The sequence below is a fragment of the Choloepus didactylus genome, chromosome 20 (genome assembly GCF_015220235.1).
Source record: "Choloepus didactylus isolate mChoDid1 chromosome 20, mChoDid1.pri, whole genome shotgun sequence".
Lineage (NCBI taxonomy): Eukaryota > Metazoa > Chordata > Mammalia > Pilosa > Megalonychidae > Choloepus > Choloepus didactylus.
In genome coordinates this window covers 46,152,538-46,166,393 of record NC_051326.1, presented here as the reverse complement: position 1 = coordinate 46,166,393, position 13,856 = coordinate 46,152,538, and positions in this window count along the sequence as shown.

Below are 13,856 nucleotides of genomic sequence, written 5' to 3'. Positions count from 1 at the left end.
CTCTTAGCTTCTCTCCTGGTTCTGGTTTCAATGGCTGTCTCCAAAACGTCTCTGAGCATTTCCTCTCTAAGCATCACTGAGCTCTCTTCAAAATACCTCTGCCTTTTATTCTCTCATACAGGATGCCAATAAACTAATTAACACCAACCTTGAATGGGTTGGGTCACATCTCCATGGAAACCACCTAATCAAAAGATCCCACCCACAATAAGTCTGCACCCATTAAAAGAATATGGCTTTTCTGGGGTACATAATACATTCAAACCAGCACAAGGACACACACAGAAGCTGAGAGAAAAAGACATAGAAACTCAGAAAGAAAGTCACAGATGGAGCAGCCAGAAGCTGAAAGCAACAAAACCCAGAGAAAAGGACAAACCAGCAGATGCCACCATGTGCCTTCCCATGAGACAGAGTCCAGAATCGGTGGATTACCTATGAATGCCCTGATTTGGACATTTTCACAGCTTCAGAACCGTAAGCTTGTAAACTAATAAATCCCCATCATTACAAACCAGCCCATTTCTGGTATATTGCATTTTGGCAGCTTTAGCTGACTAAAACAAGGTTTAACAAGTAATAGAATCCCCCTACAATTCTCAACACCCACCTAAATCATCCTGGGGACCCGGTCTCTTCTGTTATGAAGACCCTTTGAGATAGACTTTTATAACCTCTCCTCAGATAGACACTTTCTTCTGGTACATGTACTTATATAGCAACCAAATCATTGAAACTTCATTTAAGGTGCTTTCATCTTCATAGCCTATAATTAGTTACATAATTTAATATTTATATAATACTTTAAACTTTTCAAAACAGTTTTAATTTTATCACTTTATTCTTCTCAAAAAAAAAACAAGGGAGGCATTTTATTGCTGAAGAAACTGAGAACAAAATGGAGAAGTGATCTGCCAAATTCACAGAATGTGTCAGTGAGAAGAAGGGGAAAAGCACTTAGTGTCCTAACTCCCACCCCTTCTTACTTCAACATACTTTGCCTCTTCTATCAGAACATGTTTAAATGCAGTCCTTGAATGATTGTCCAAAATTAATGTGTCAGTTATGTTTAAAAATTCATTTTAAAAATAATTATCCAGTTGGGAATCCTTTTTTATATAAAACAAATTCATATTCTAGGAAACTCTTAAAATTTAAATGCCTGAAAATATGGAGATATCCAAAAAACAACCCCACATAATAGCTGGATGGTTCTGTAACTAAACCCTAGATAAATCTTTGGAGGTAAGGGGAGAGCTTGCCCACTTAGCATGTCCTCGCCAGATGTCCTCATCAGTTTCATTAACAACACCCAATTGAAGTAAGTCAACTAATCAATGACAAGTTGCTGTTTATGTAATGAAACCCACAAATCTTTCTGGCTCACTGCTTCAACATAGATTTATTTCATTCATTTATGTCTTCTCAAGAAAGATAGAGATCAAGTGAAATATTGTGGTTATTATTGTAGAAATAGTCAATACTTTACATTTGGGCAGTGCTTCCCTTGATAAAATACTTTGACACCTATCACTTAATTTAACTATGTCACTGAAGTTTCAACAACCTCTCAGAGGTTAACTGTTTATGTCACCACTTTCCCTGCCTCATTATCTATGATCATATCTCATTGTAAAAGATACATGTTTGCAGATCATAAGATCCCAGGTATGATGGAGCTAAATATGCACCTGAATCTCTAGAGGACAACCCCCCAAAGCTGAGTTCAGCCTATCCATCATTGTGGCATTACACACTACAATTACTACAGAGATTGTCTTTCAGTCACCTCTTTAAATATTTAGGAGATGGTTGAAATGGATAATGATGGGATGTAAACTAAGATCATCCTTTTCAAATTAAGAGAAAAATGTTCTCCCTGACCTAACAGGTATTATCATGGGGAACATCCTACCAGCACCCTGTATTCCTGTAATCAATCTATTCATCTGTGCTGAGCAGATTAAATACTGCAATTGCATCCACAAAAAATTAAGTAGCATTCAACCCCGGTACATTAGCACTGCCTTGCAAAGAAAAAGTTTTGTGGGATTAAAAAAAAATCTTTCAGCAGCTTGTAAAGCTCCTCAGCCAACCATGTGTTTTCCAACTTATCCTGCACTTAGAGTGGGAAAATATTAGAAGTGGTTGTTGGAGATTGTCTTAACCAATGCTCTCATTTTACTGCTGGGTAAACTGAGGCCCAGAGAGGCAAAACATCTGGTCTATACACTCACAGTGTAATGACAGAACACAGATTAGAATTTCAGGTCTTTGGATGTCTATAGCAAGGCTCTTCTCTCTACCCATGGTTTTCACAGTGTGCCGGTTTGAAACTGCTACAGATTCCAGAAGAATCATGATCTTTTAATCCAATCTTGTTGGGTAGAACATTTGATTGAGTGTTTTCATGGAGATGTGACTCACTCAACTGTGGGCGACCTTGCCCATTCAGAGTGGGTCTTCATTAGATCACTGGAGTACTTAAGGGAGCTCAAGAGCCAACATCGACACTGGCACTTACAGAGGCTTGGAGATGCAGACAGAAGGATGTTTGAAGATGCTAAGCTAAGAGATGAAGCCCAAAGTTTGCCCCGGAGAAGCTAAGAGAGGACCCCCAGACACTTGGAGAGAAACGCTATGAGAGAAAGAAGCAAGGAAAAACTGGAGCTGAGAGAGAGGAACTAAGAGAGGAGCTGAGAGACACATTTTGGAGAAAGCCATTTTGAAATGCAACCTGGAAGCAAAGGGGCCAGCAGATGCCAGCCACATGCCTTCCCAGCTGACAGAGGTGTTCCTGGGGCCATTGCCTTTCTTCAGTGAAGGTATCCTCTTGTTGATGCCTTAGTTTGGACACTTTTATGCCTTAGAACTACAAATATGTGACCTAACAAAACCCCTTTATAAAAGCCAATCCATTCCTGGTGTTTTGCATAATGGCAGCTCTAGCAAACCAGAACACATGGTTAGAAAGTTGTCTAACTTTCTAACTTGTCTGGAGAAGATATGTTTACACAAAACATATTGCAAAATCCCGACCATGTACAGAGTAGAGCATTTTCTTATACTCTATCTTTGAACCTACAAGTAAAAGCAAGGCCCTGAGCAGTCAGTGAGTGAACATTGTGCTATACTGTAATTGCACAATTGTAATGACCCTCACATGAACAAAGCAACAAAATGTGGAACCATAAAATAGGGAGACATCTATTTACCCCGCATCTTCCCCTCAACTGATTAGTGTGAGGACAGCTAGGAACAAGGGTTCTGAGCTCTGCAGCGGAGAAGGAGATGGCCTATCCAGAGTGCCATGTTCCTTGGCTATATTAGGACCTGTTTTCCCCAAATTGACCCAATTTTAGCATAGAAAGTCCCGTGTCCCAGGAAACCTCTCAGTCCCAAGGAAACCAGAATGGTTGGTTACCCTAATCATGAAGTAAATGCAACAGAAGTTTATTGTTGCCTGAGTAGGGGAAGACAACGGATCAAAGTATCACCAATTGTATGTGCCTGATGTGCTGAGACATTTTTTAAAACTTCAATTAAACAGTAAATGACCCCATATTGAAGTCAACACAAGTTGTTCGTGCTTCGACTAGAGTGTCAGAATTGATAATTCCATGATCCATCAAAGAGAAATTTTAATTTAATTTAATTTCAAAAGGACTGAATTTTATGTATGTTCTTGAAGACTCCCAGTAGGAGAATTCTGAGGTTCCCCAGACTTTAACTGTAAGTATCCTCAATTGTTAGTTATTATTCATAATGAGAATGCTTTTCAGACCTTTTTTTATTTTTAGTATTTTTTTACACTTTCCTTTTTTCCTTTTTAAAGCAGAGCCCACAGGAACATTTATCAGGGAATATGGCATCAGATCAGCAGCAATGACTCAGGAAAAGCCCTCTCGGGGAGAAAGGCAGGGGAACATTCCCAGAGCTCCTGCGTAGTAACAGTCAACATAAAACAAGCAGCGTAATCCTCTCAGAATCTAAAGCATCCGTGGTGCAGCCCCTCCACAGCCTGTGCTGCCTGACAGACCCCCACAGGCTGGCCTGAAAATTATGATGCTCCTAAACCGCTCCCCACATCCTTTTGCATGGATTTACTAGGAAATAGAATTATATGAACAAAATCAGATCGTACATGCAAAGGCTGACAATGTGCATATGTATACAATGTAATTGCAATAATTTATTATGAATGTCCTTTGTACAGAGATTCTTTCATATCAGCCTGCATTTATAATGACAGTCAATGAGAACATTGTCACATTTCTTTGGTTAATAATGGTCGTATATTTGAAGTTTCCAACCTTTTTACTTCTCACAAATTCTTCTTTACTGTGTACAAAGTGTGACAGATTAACCCAAATTGTATGAGTTAATCACAAATGTGAATAAGACATAACTCTACTTCAAGAATATTTATAATCACCAAGGGTCCTATTTCTCACCTGCATCCTAAAAAGGTGTATTTTCTAAATAAAGCAGAATAAAACTCCTCCTGGGTTTCCCTTCCTGATACTTTCCCAAGATTTAGGAGAAATTTACTGTTGTGGCCAAATGGTCCTCCCTGGATGATGAGCTATGGGTTGAAGCATTGCTGTGTACAGCTGGTCCTGAGCAACCAGCAGGGAGCACATGTGTGTTTCAAGTACATGTGCAGCAGGATAAACGAGCCAACAACATCCCAACCCACTTCAATCGAAGGGAAAATTTTTGACTTTTCCTATCTCCAATTAAACTTCTAAGATTCCCTTTGACATTTTATCTTAACCCCAGGCTTTAGCAGACTGTTCAAAGATTGGTCTAATACGCAGAACTGTGCTTCAGAAGAATCGAATCAGAGTTTAATTCCTAACACTGTCTCATCAACCCAATCCTGGGGTTGGTGTCACAGTGAAAATCTTCTGTGGGTCAAGAAACCAATACTATTTAGCACAAATGCCCCCCTCTGCAGAGAACCGTCTGTGTCTCTCCCCACACTCCCAACCTACCTCTATGATCCCGTAATACTCTGCAAATGCCTTTATCATAGGACTTATCAGAACATATTTTAATTATCTGCTTGTCTCAGCCACTGTGGGAAGTTTCTTAAAGGCAAGAATTGCCTTATTTTATTTTCACAAATTCCTGGGTATTAAAGAAAGACTAACCATAAAGATGAAGGCATGCTCATTATTTAAGACAAAGCTAAAAGGTCTACCTTCTCCAAGAAGACTTCTGGGACTCCCTCCTCCACTGTAGTCCCTTAACACTAATTAAGTGTATTACAATCATCTGTTTGTCTAAGTTCTCTTCGTTAGAGTGTGAGCTTCTGGGAGCCTGGACCACATCTTAAATACCTTTGAATGTCTGGGTGAATATTTACTGAATAAATGTCAACTCTGATGAATTACTTGCTTTTTCTTTGCCTTTAGTATTCCACTTCTAATACAGAGTTGATGGTAACTTCTTGCATCCACTTATTTTCTAACCATGAAAAAAGTAAAATGTGTTAAAGGACCTGAGGTTCTTGGATGTAGTGGTTTGGAGCTATTAACCCCAGAAAAACATGTTCTTAAACTTAATCCATTCCTGTGGGTGTGAATCCTTGAGAAATAGGACCTTTGGATGAGGTTAGTTTGGATAAGGTGTGGCCCAGGATGAGTCTTAATCCTATCACCTATAGGAAGGGTCAAAAAGAGAGAAAAAAGCCACAGAGGAAGCAGCCAGAAGGTGGAAGTCAAAAGAACCTTTAGGAGAGGTCAGAAGGAGATGGTGGCATAGAGAGGAGTGGAAACTAGTTAGTTGCCCCTGGAACAACTAATAAACAACCAGAACAACTAATAAATAATCTGGAATAACTGCTGGGGACAAACGTGACGCCAACACATCATACACCAACCTGGATTGGGAAGAATGATGGAGATAACAGCATAAAATCTGTAAGTAAAAACTGTGGACCTCAGCCGAGAGCCCCACCGCTACGACAGCCCAAACTGCAAAGCCTCACTGTGCTACAGAGCAGCACTCTCTGAACAAGTGAATATACCTCAGCCCAGCTCAACTCAGGCTTTAATTAACAAATGTTGACTGCTCAATACAAGCTACAAATCCCCATCAAACAGATAGAGGATTTTGGTGACGACTGAACTTGGAGAGCCAGAGGACCTCTCTGGGAGGGAGGGGGAGCCCAGAGGACCAGGTGCTATCTCTGGCCAATGGATGAAACTGAGGGTGGCCATGGACTGGCCCTGAAGGAGGCTTTCTGTTCCTTTTTCAGCTCAGTGGAGAAAGCCTCAGCCATGTTCAGTTTGCAGCTCTCTGACCCAGACAAGGGTGGAGATAGCAGAGTCAGAGAGACTACTATTCAAATGCAAATGATATCTCCCCAGGGGGTGTATCTTCCCTAAGAGGAAGAAGGTAGGGCCCAGCTCTACTATCTACCTTCCATTCAAAACCAGACCCCAGAGCCTGGGGGAAAACAGTCATGGGTCACATCTCCTTACACCAGTCTGGAGTGACACACTGACAGGCACCACCTGCTGGGCAGAAAAGCACAGTGGCTTGAGGCCTCAAAGGGTGTATGACTTGTCTAAGACACACCCTCGGGGAGACCTGATACTGAATATAGCCCCCTTCTGAGATCTGAGCCCATTCTGGTCTGGGAAAACCTGATTGGGGTAACCAAGGAAACTAGATCCCTAGACAACAGAAAACTACAACCTACACTAAGAAAAATGAAGTTATGGCCTAGTCAAAGGAACAAACTTACACTTCAACTGAAGAAGTGGGGTGATATATTTAAGACACTGAAAGAGAAAAACCACCAATCAAGAATCCTAGATCTGGAAAAACTGTCCTTCAAATATGAGGGCAACTGAAGAAGTGGGGTGATATATTTAAGATACTGAAAGAGAAAAACCACCAATCAAGAATCCTAGATCTGGCAAAACTGTCCTTCAAATATGAGGGAGAGCTTAAAATATTCTCTGACAAACAGACAATGAAAGAGTTTGTGAACAAGATATCTGCTCTACAGGAAACATTAAAGGGAGCACTACAGGAGAAAGGAAAAGACAGGAGTGAGAGGTTTGGAACACAGTTTTGGGAGATAGTAGCACAGCAATATAAGTATACCAAACAAAGATGAATGTGAGTATGTTAGAAAGTGGAAGGTTAGGAGCATGTGGGGCACCAGAAGGAAAGAGGAAAGATAAAGACTGGGACTGTATAAATCAGTGAAATCTCGCGTGCTCAATGATTGTGATAAAAGGTACAAATATGTTTTTACATGAGGCAGAACAAATGAACTTCAACATTGCAAGGTGTTAAAAATAGGGTGGGATTAGGGGAAAAATACAATCAATGCAAACTAGAGACTATAATTAACAGAAACATTTCATTATCCTTCATTTATTGTAACAAAGGCAATATACCAAAGCTAAATTCATAAGGGGGGGTCATAGGGGAGGGGTAAGGAACTCTTGGCATTGGTGATGTTGTCTGACTCTTTATTCTATTTTAGTTTAATGCTATTTTTCCTTTTCTTGCTTCCTAGCTGTCATTTTTTTTTCTCTTTCTTTTTTTTCTTTGCCTCTCTATCTTCTTTGACTCTTCCCCCTTCTTTGTGGAAGAAATGGAGATATCCTTATATAGATAGTGGTGATGGTGGTGAATACATAAATATGTGACTATACAGGGAACCATCAATTGGTTACTTAGGAAGGAACGTATGGTGTGTGAACAAAACTGTCTTAAAAAAAAATGGGTTGATGAAGAAACCTTGAGGGCACTATATTGAGTGAAATAAGACAGACACACAAGGACAAATATTGCAGGGTCTCACTGATTTGAACTAGTTATAATATGTAAACTCATAGACATGAAATATAAGTTACCAGGATATAGAATGGAGCTAAAGAATGGGGAGTGGTTGTTTATTATGAGCAGAATGTTCAACTAGGGGGAACTTAAACATTTGGAAGTGGACAGAGGTGACGACAGCATGTTGTGAAAATGTCTAACAGTGCTAAATGGTGTAGGAAGGTGGTGGAAAGGATAAGCTCAGGGTCACATATGTCATCAGAAGGAAAGCTGGAGGTTAAAAGATAGGAATGTATAAAACAGTGAACCTTGTGGTGGACAATGTCCGTGATTAACTATACAAATATTAGAAATCTCACTCATGAACTAGAGCAAATAATGATGCTATAACTAGAAGTTAATAACAGAGGGGCATATAGGACAAAATATGTACCTATTGCAAACTATATATTACAGTTAGTAGTATTTTAACATTCTTTCATCAACAGTAACAAATGTACTATACCAAAACTATGAATCAATAATGGAGGGGGAGCGGTGGTTAGGGATATGGGAGGATTTGAGGTTCCTTTTTTTGTCTTTATTTCTTTTCTGGAGTAATGAAAATATTCTAAAAATTGAAAAAAAATAATTGTGGTGATGGGTGTACAGCTGTATGATGGTACAATGGGCAATTGATTGTATACTTTGGATCTTTGGATATTTGCATGGTTTGTGAACATTCTTAATTTTAAAAAAATTACAAAAAAAAAAAGAACCCTTAGGAGAAGGGAGAGGGAAGGAGAGGCTGCCATATGTACTGCCATATGACAGAGGAGCCAAGGACAAAGGATCACCAGCAACGAGCCTCAGAATGCCAATCTTTGGGAAGAAAGCATCACCTTGATGACATCTTGATTTTGACATCTCCTAGCCTCCAAACTATGAGCCAATAAAATCCCATTGTTCATGCCAGCCCACTGAATGGCATTTGAGGGAGTGAAGGGTGATTGTTTGTACCTTGCAGTCAAAGCAGCTTCTTACACATGTTTATAATCTACCCACTGTACCTAGTAAAAGAGCTTGCACATTGTTGGCAATCAATAAATTGTTGTTTAGTCAATTCAAATAAGGTGGTGCATATAATTTTGATATTTTGATCTAAGTATGAACATTACATGTTTTTGCATACCCACTACAATTAACATTACAATTACAGAACCCTTAGAAATATTTTCCAATTGCTTAAACAGATTCGTTGGATAAATTTAAGAGTCATCTCCTCTTTTTTGCTGCGTGTGCCTCAAATTTCTGCTGCAAAAAATAACTAGGATGAAAAATGGGCCAAATAATAAATAACTATAGAAGACAGCATCTTATGAAGCTGCAAAATAAATCTGCTATCGGTTTGTTGTCATGTCCTATACTTCATCCTCTTTTGCTTCTGTGCGTGTAACACTGAGTATTAACTGCTTTTTTTCTAGTTTTCATTGTCTATTAAATTTTATTAATCTGGAACATAGCATAAAGCTATGAATACGCATAATAATTTTTTCAGTTTATACTGCGAATGTCTGCTTTAGAAAAATCAGCTAAGTACAGTTGTATATATTATTGTCATTTTAATTTTAAATTTATCAATCTGAAGAAATCACACTTCATTTATTCTAAGAAAATTGTACTTCATTATTCATCATCAGAATCTCTTTATTTCCCTTGCTTGAGGGATTGTTAATTTCTGACAATAATGGATGATGAAATGCGACACCATTCTCACAGCAGAATATGTAAATATTTCATTCTCCTATTCCAGTTTTGATTGCCATCTTGAGATAAAATAGCAAGAAAAGAAATATGTTTCAAGAAATGGAAGAAAACTGTGGGTAAGGGAATACATCCTTGTAATTAAGGAAACTAATTATACAAGGGATTTAATCTTAATTATGCCAAACTAAAATCAGAATAAAATTTCCATTTAAGTTCACACATGCTTTTAACTTTATAGTGGGTACTATATTCATACTACTGTGGAACTTTGGATGATTCAAGCATTTTCTCTATTTCTAATCACCATGTGTGTGTGTGTGTGTGTCTGTGTGTGTGTTTAATTTCTCAATGTCCTTGCAGTTAACAGAAAGAGCATGAGAACAATATAATAGAGTCAACAGACCTAACGCTAAATAGTTGGGAGGGCTTTATAAGTCACTTACACTCTTCTGGGCCTCAGTATTCACATCTTTAAGGTGATGGGGTTGGTCAGCAGGCAATCAGAACCCACAGTCCATTAGAGCTCTAGCATGCTTTGTAATATTTATGATGTGTGCTCAACCACATTTCATAACTGGTGTCTCATCATTCACACTTCAGACTGAGCTTCCCTCATCCCACACTCTCATGCAAGCCCCAAGTTTCATATACATAATCCAAATCAATTATAAAATAGTTTTGCCAAATACTGGTATGGTTTTCATACTCCATTTGCACAATTATAGCTTTGAGAAACTAATGGGGAAGGGAAGTAAAAAATATATATATATGAATAGAACAGGGGAAGGCAATAAAGAGAGAAGTATTGATAGACAACAAGCTACCCAAGAGGAAAAAGCAGAGCAGTGATGAGAAGGAGAACAGGAGGTTTGGGGGGTGGGGCGGTGGAGTCCCTGAGATATCCCCAGGCTGTGACAACTTGCCAACAGAGCTGTGAAAACTGAAGTGATGCAGAGGGTAGTTAAAGCACATCTACTCTCTATAAAGTTAAAAATCTGGTAATTTTACCATTTAAAGGGACCTAAAGATAATCTGCTTTGAATCTAACGGAGAGAAAAATGGGATAGGGTTTAAGTGGCTTGTCCAAGGTCATGCAGCGGGTGAGAGGATTCACTTCTCCATATGTGAGCCATTCCATGCCTTCACAGTCCCTCAGCAGAAGCTTTTTAATACCCTATTGTGTGACAATCCACCGGTAGATTGTCCTCAGTCATTCATTACAAAAGACAACATGCTTTAATTCATAAATGATTTATTTTTAATAACAACTGATTAAAGAGTATCCTTATTATGTCACGCTTATGCACCTGTATCCCAATAGGCAATTTTTTTTTAGTGTGGAAAGAAAAAAGGAGGTTATAGCATGCCTACACCTAATCCAGCCTTTTTCATCTGTGCCTCTGCCATCATCTGGTTTTATATATACCCCTCAACCAGCATGTGTTTCACAGCATAAATAAAGTTTGAAAATTTCTGGCCTATATACTACTATATAAAATTTGAAAATAAAAGGTACTTCCAAAAATCAAATTATATCTAAGGGCAAAAAGAAGAGAAATATCAAGATTCTGTTCAGAATAAGAAAAGAACTTTTTGTTCCTTCTGGGGAAATCATTTGAAGAGAGCTTCATCCACATTAGAGTGTTTGCTGCATGAATATCAGAACTGCATCATGAACTCCTACAGGAATGGTAGACTTGCAGGTCTGGTAAAGACCTTGGAGATCACCTTGACTAACCCTTATTGGACAAATGTGGAAGCATTTCTAGTGAGTGTGGCTCAAACTGATAGCACTGATTGACATATAAGCAAACTCCAGACATCTAGTTCAGGCAAGCTTCCATTGTACTTCTGTGAATTTATAGCACTAGTTTCCAAAGATTCTGAAATACACCCCACCTCTCCCCCCCCACCAAAGCCCCTGGACCCGAGACCAGGTCAGATTTAGAGGCAACATTATTGAAAGCAGATGCGGTAGGTTTTGCCCCTTGTTAAATAAACGGATTCCTGTTCTGTCTTCCTAATCCATGTCCCAGAATCTTCAATTCCCATAAAACACTAATTCTTGGCTTTGTTTTAAAACCTAACACCCTCAAGCATGATGAGGAATTTTTCCATTTCCCCTTGTTGACTATCTTCTTTCTAAGTAATGTTCATGGATTTCTGGCTAGGTCTAATGTAGCTTCAAGAAAGCTGCCTTTTTCTGAGCAGAGCTAGCAGAGCAGACTACATAGTCCAGCCATACGATCAGATAGAACTAACCTCATGTTTCTAGGATTACATTTAAGCAAATCTGAGGCGCTCTTGTTGGGTCTAGTGAAGCAGAAAATAGCCTCTATGGCCATTGGCCCATAACCTTTATTCAATTTCCCAACTCACAGCTGGAAGGGTCCCCAGCCAGCCTTGGCTCTTCCTGCAAGAGATGGGCCTGCTGTGGAGTTAATGTCTGTGAGGTATGGAGGCTTACACAGCTGAGAGCCATGGGCTATTTTCAGCCAGAGCAGATCTTTTGTTTTGGGATGAGGTTCATTTCCAATCAGAAGGAATCATTCCTGCATCAGTTAATGAACCCTCCGGCAAGCTCAAATTTTCCATAGACTAAATCAGGACTTCAGAGCTCCACCTTTCCTATATCCGTTTGGCTTAGTGTATTTCTCAGTCTCATGCTGTTTTTGTGAATGTTTGACATCCCACATCTCTGAAATGCTTTTAGTCATGAAAATAGAAATGTTTCCATCTAAAAATAAGGATATTAAGAATACAAAGTTCATTTAAAAGGATGAGGAAGTCACTTTAAGGTCATCAAATCCATCTCCCTACCTTTAAAAATATTTTCCAATAAAATTCATACAATGATTTTTTCCCCTAACAAACTCTGAACATTTTACAAATATTTATGGAGAACTAGGTTCACACAGAATACAACATAAAGTGATAGATGTAACTCTGGCTTGGGAATACATATAAATCTATATACCTAATGTAAATAACTGTAAAAGAAATACTGATTGAAGATCTGAGTCAAGCGCTATTGCATTTCAGAGAAATATAAATCACCTTGAAGTAGCCCTTGTCTTCCCCAGCTAGAAAAGCTGATGCTTTCTAATGTGGCCCCACCAAATCCCCATCAACCCTTACTTGGCCAAGAAGTATAACAGCAGTCTAAGTCCTGGAAATCTGGAATTATTCTTGCTGTCCTAGACCTCATGTCTTGGGCCTGGATGTTCATGATCCCACGGAATCAGCTTCCCCTCCCAGCTCCTCCCACACTACTTGTCCCAACAGTCAGATTCCCCTTCTAGGACCCCAATTCCCTGTCAGGACTAGAGTTGAGCTGAGGTTAGTCCACTTGACTAGGGCCTTGAATCTGAACCCAGCACTTTCATGTCCCTTCCCTAATGAACCTACAGTTGCTGTGAGCAGACTGATTGCCTGGAGTCAGGATGACAGCACTTGCCTGTATTTGAATATCATCTTTTCCTGGAGCACTGTCACAGTGGCTCCCTTCTGAGATTTGACCTTACTGAGTAAGGATGCCCAACCAAACCTGGTCCAAGTCATCCTCTCTGCTTAGTTGTGCTCTCCCAGGAGACGGACTCTTTGATTGGCTAATTTTCCCAATATTTCCTCCAGTTTTTGCTTCCTCGTTGTCATCACCAGATCGCCTCATGTTGAAGCCTGGGCTCTGGAAAGTGGGCTCAAGTGCAAAAAAACGAAAACAGAAACAAAAACAAAAAAACTTGCCAAAGACCTGAGGCTTGATACGAGTTTTGAAGGATGGATAGATTTGGGGACAAGGGCAAGGGAATGAGAGTGTCTCAGTAAGAAAACAAGGTGTTGGGACAAGCTCAGAGGCAGGAGTGAAATCACAGTTTTTGGAAGAGCGATAAGTAGGTGTATATGAAACATCCATGTCATCTAATTTCAGCACACCTCTAAGCACTGCAGAAGATGCAAGCTACACACTGCATTTCCCAGACTCCCTTCCACTATGGTTTCTGATTAGATTTAGGTTCTACCAACTAAATGGATTCATGCAAGTCATCAATTCAGAACTGAGTTAAATGAGGGGAGAGTAATGGGAGGAGGCCTTCATTGACTGGTGTCAATCATATAAAATGCAGTGTGATTCTACAGATGACAGAGGAAGTGGTCACTTCCTAGTTTTGTGGACTGCTTCCTTATTGCAGCAGGAACATCATATCCTTTAGTAGCCCTGTTCTGTGGTGAAGCTTTGGGAATTATTCCTGGATGCTAACCACAGTCTTTATCTTCAACCCTCTCAATAATTTTATTAGCCT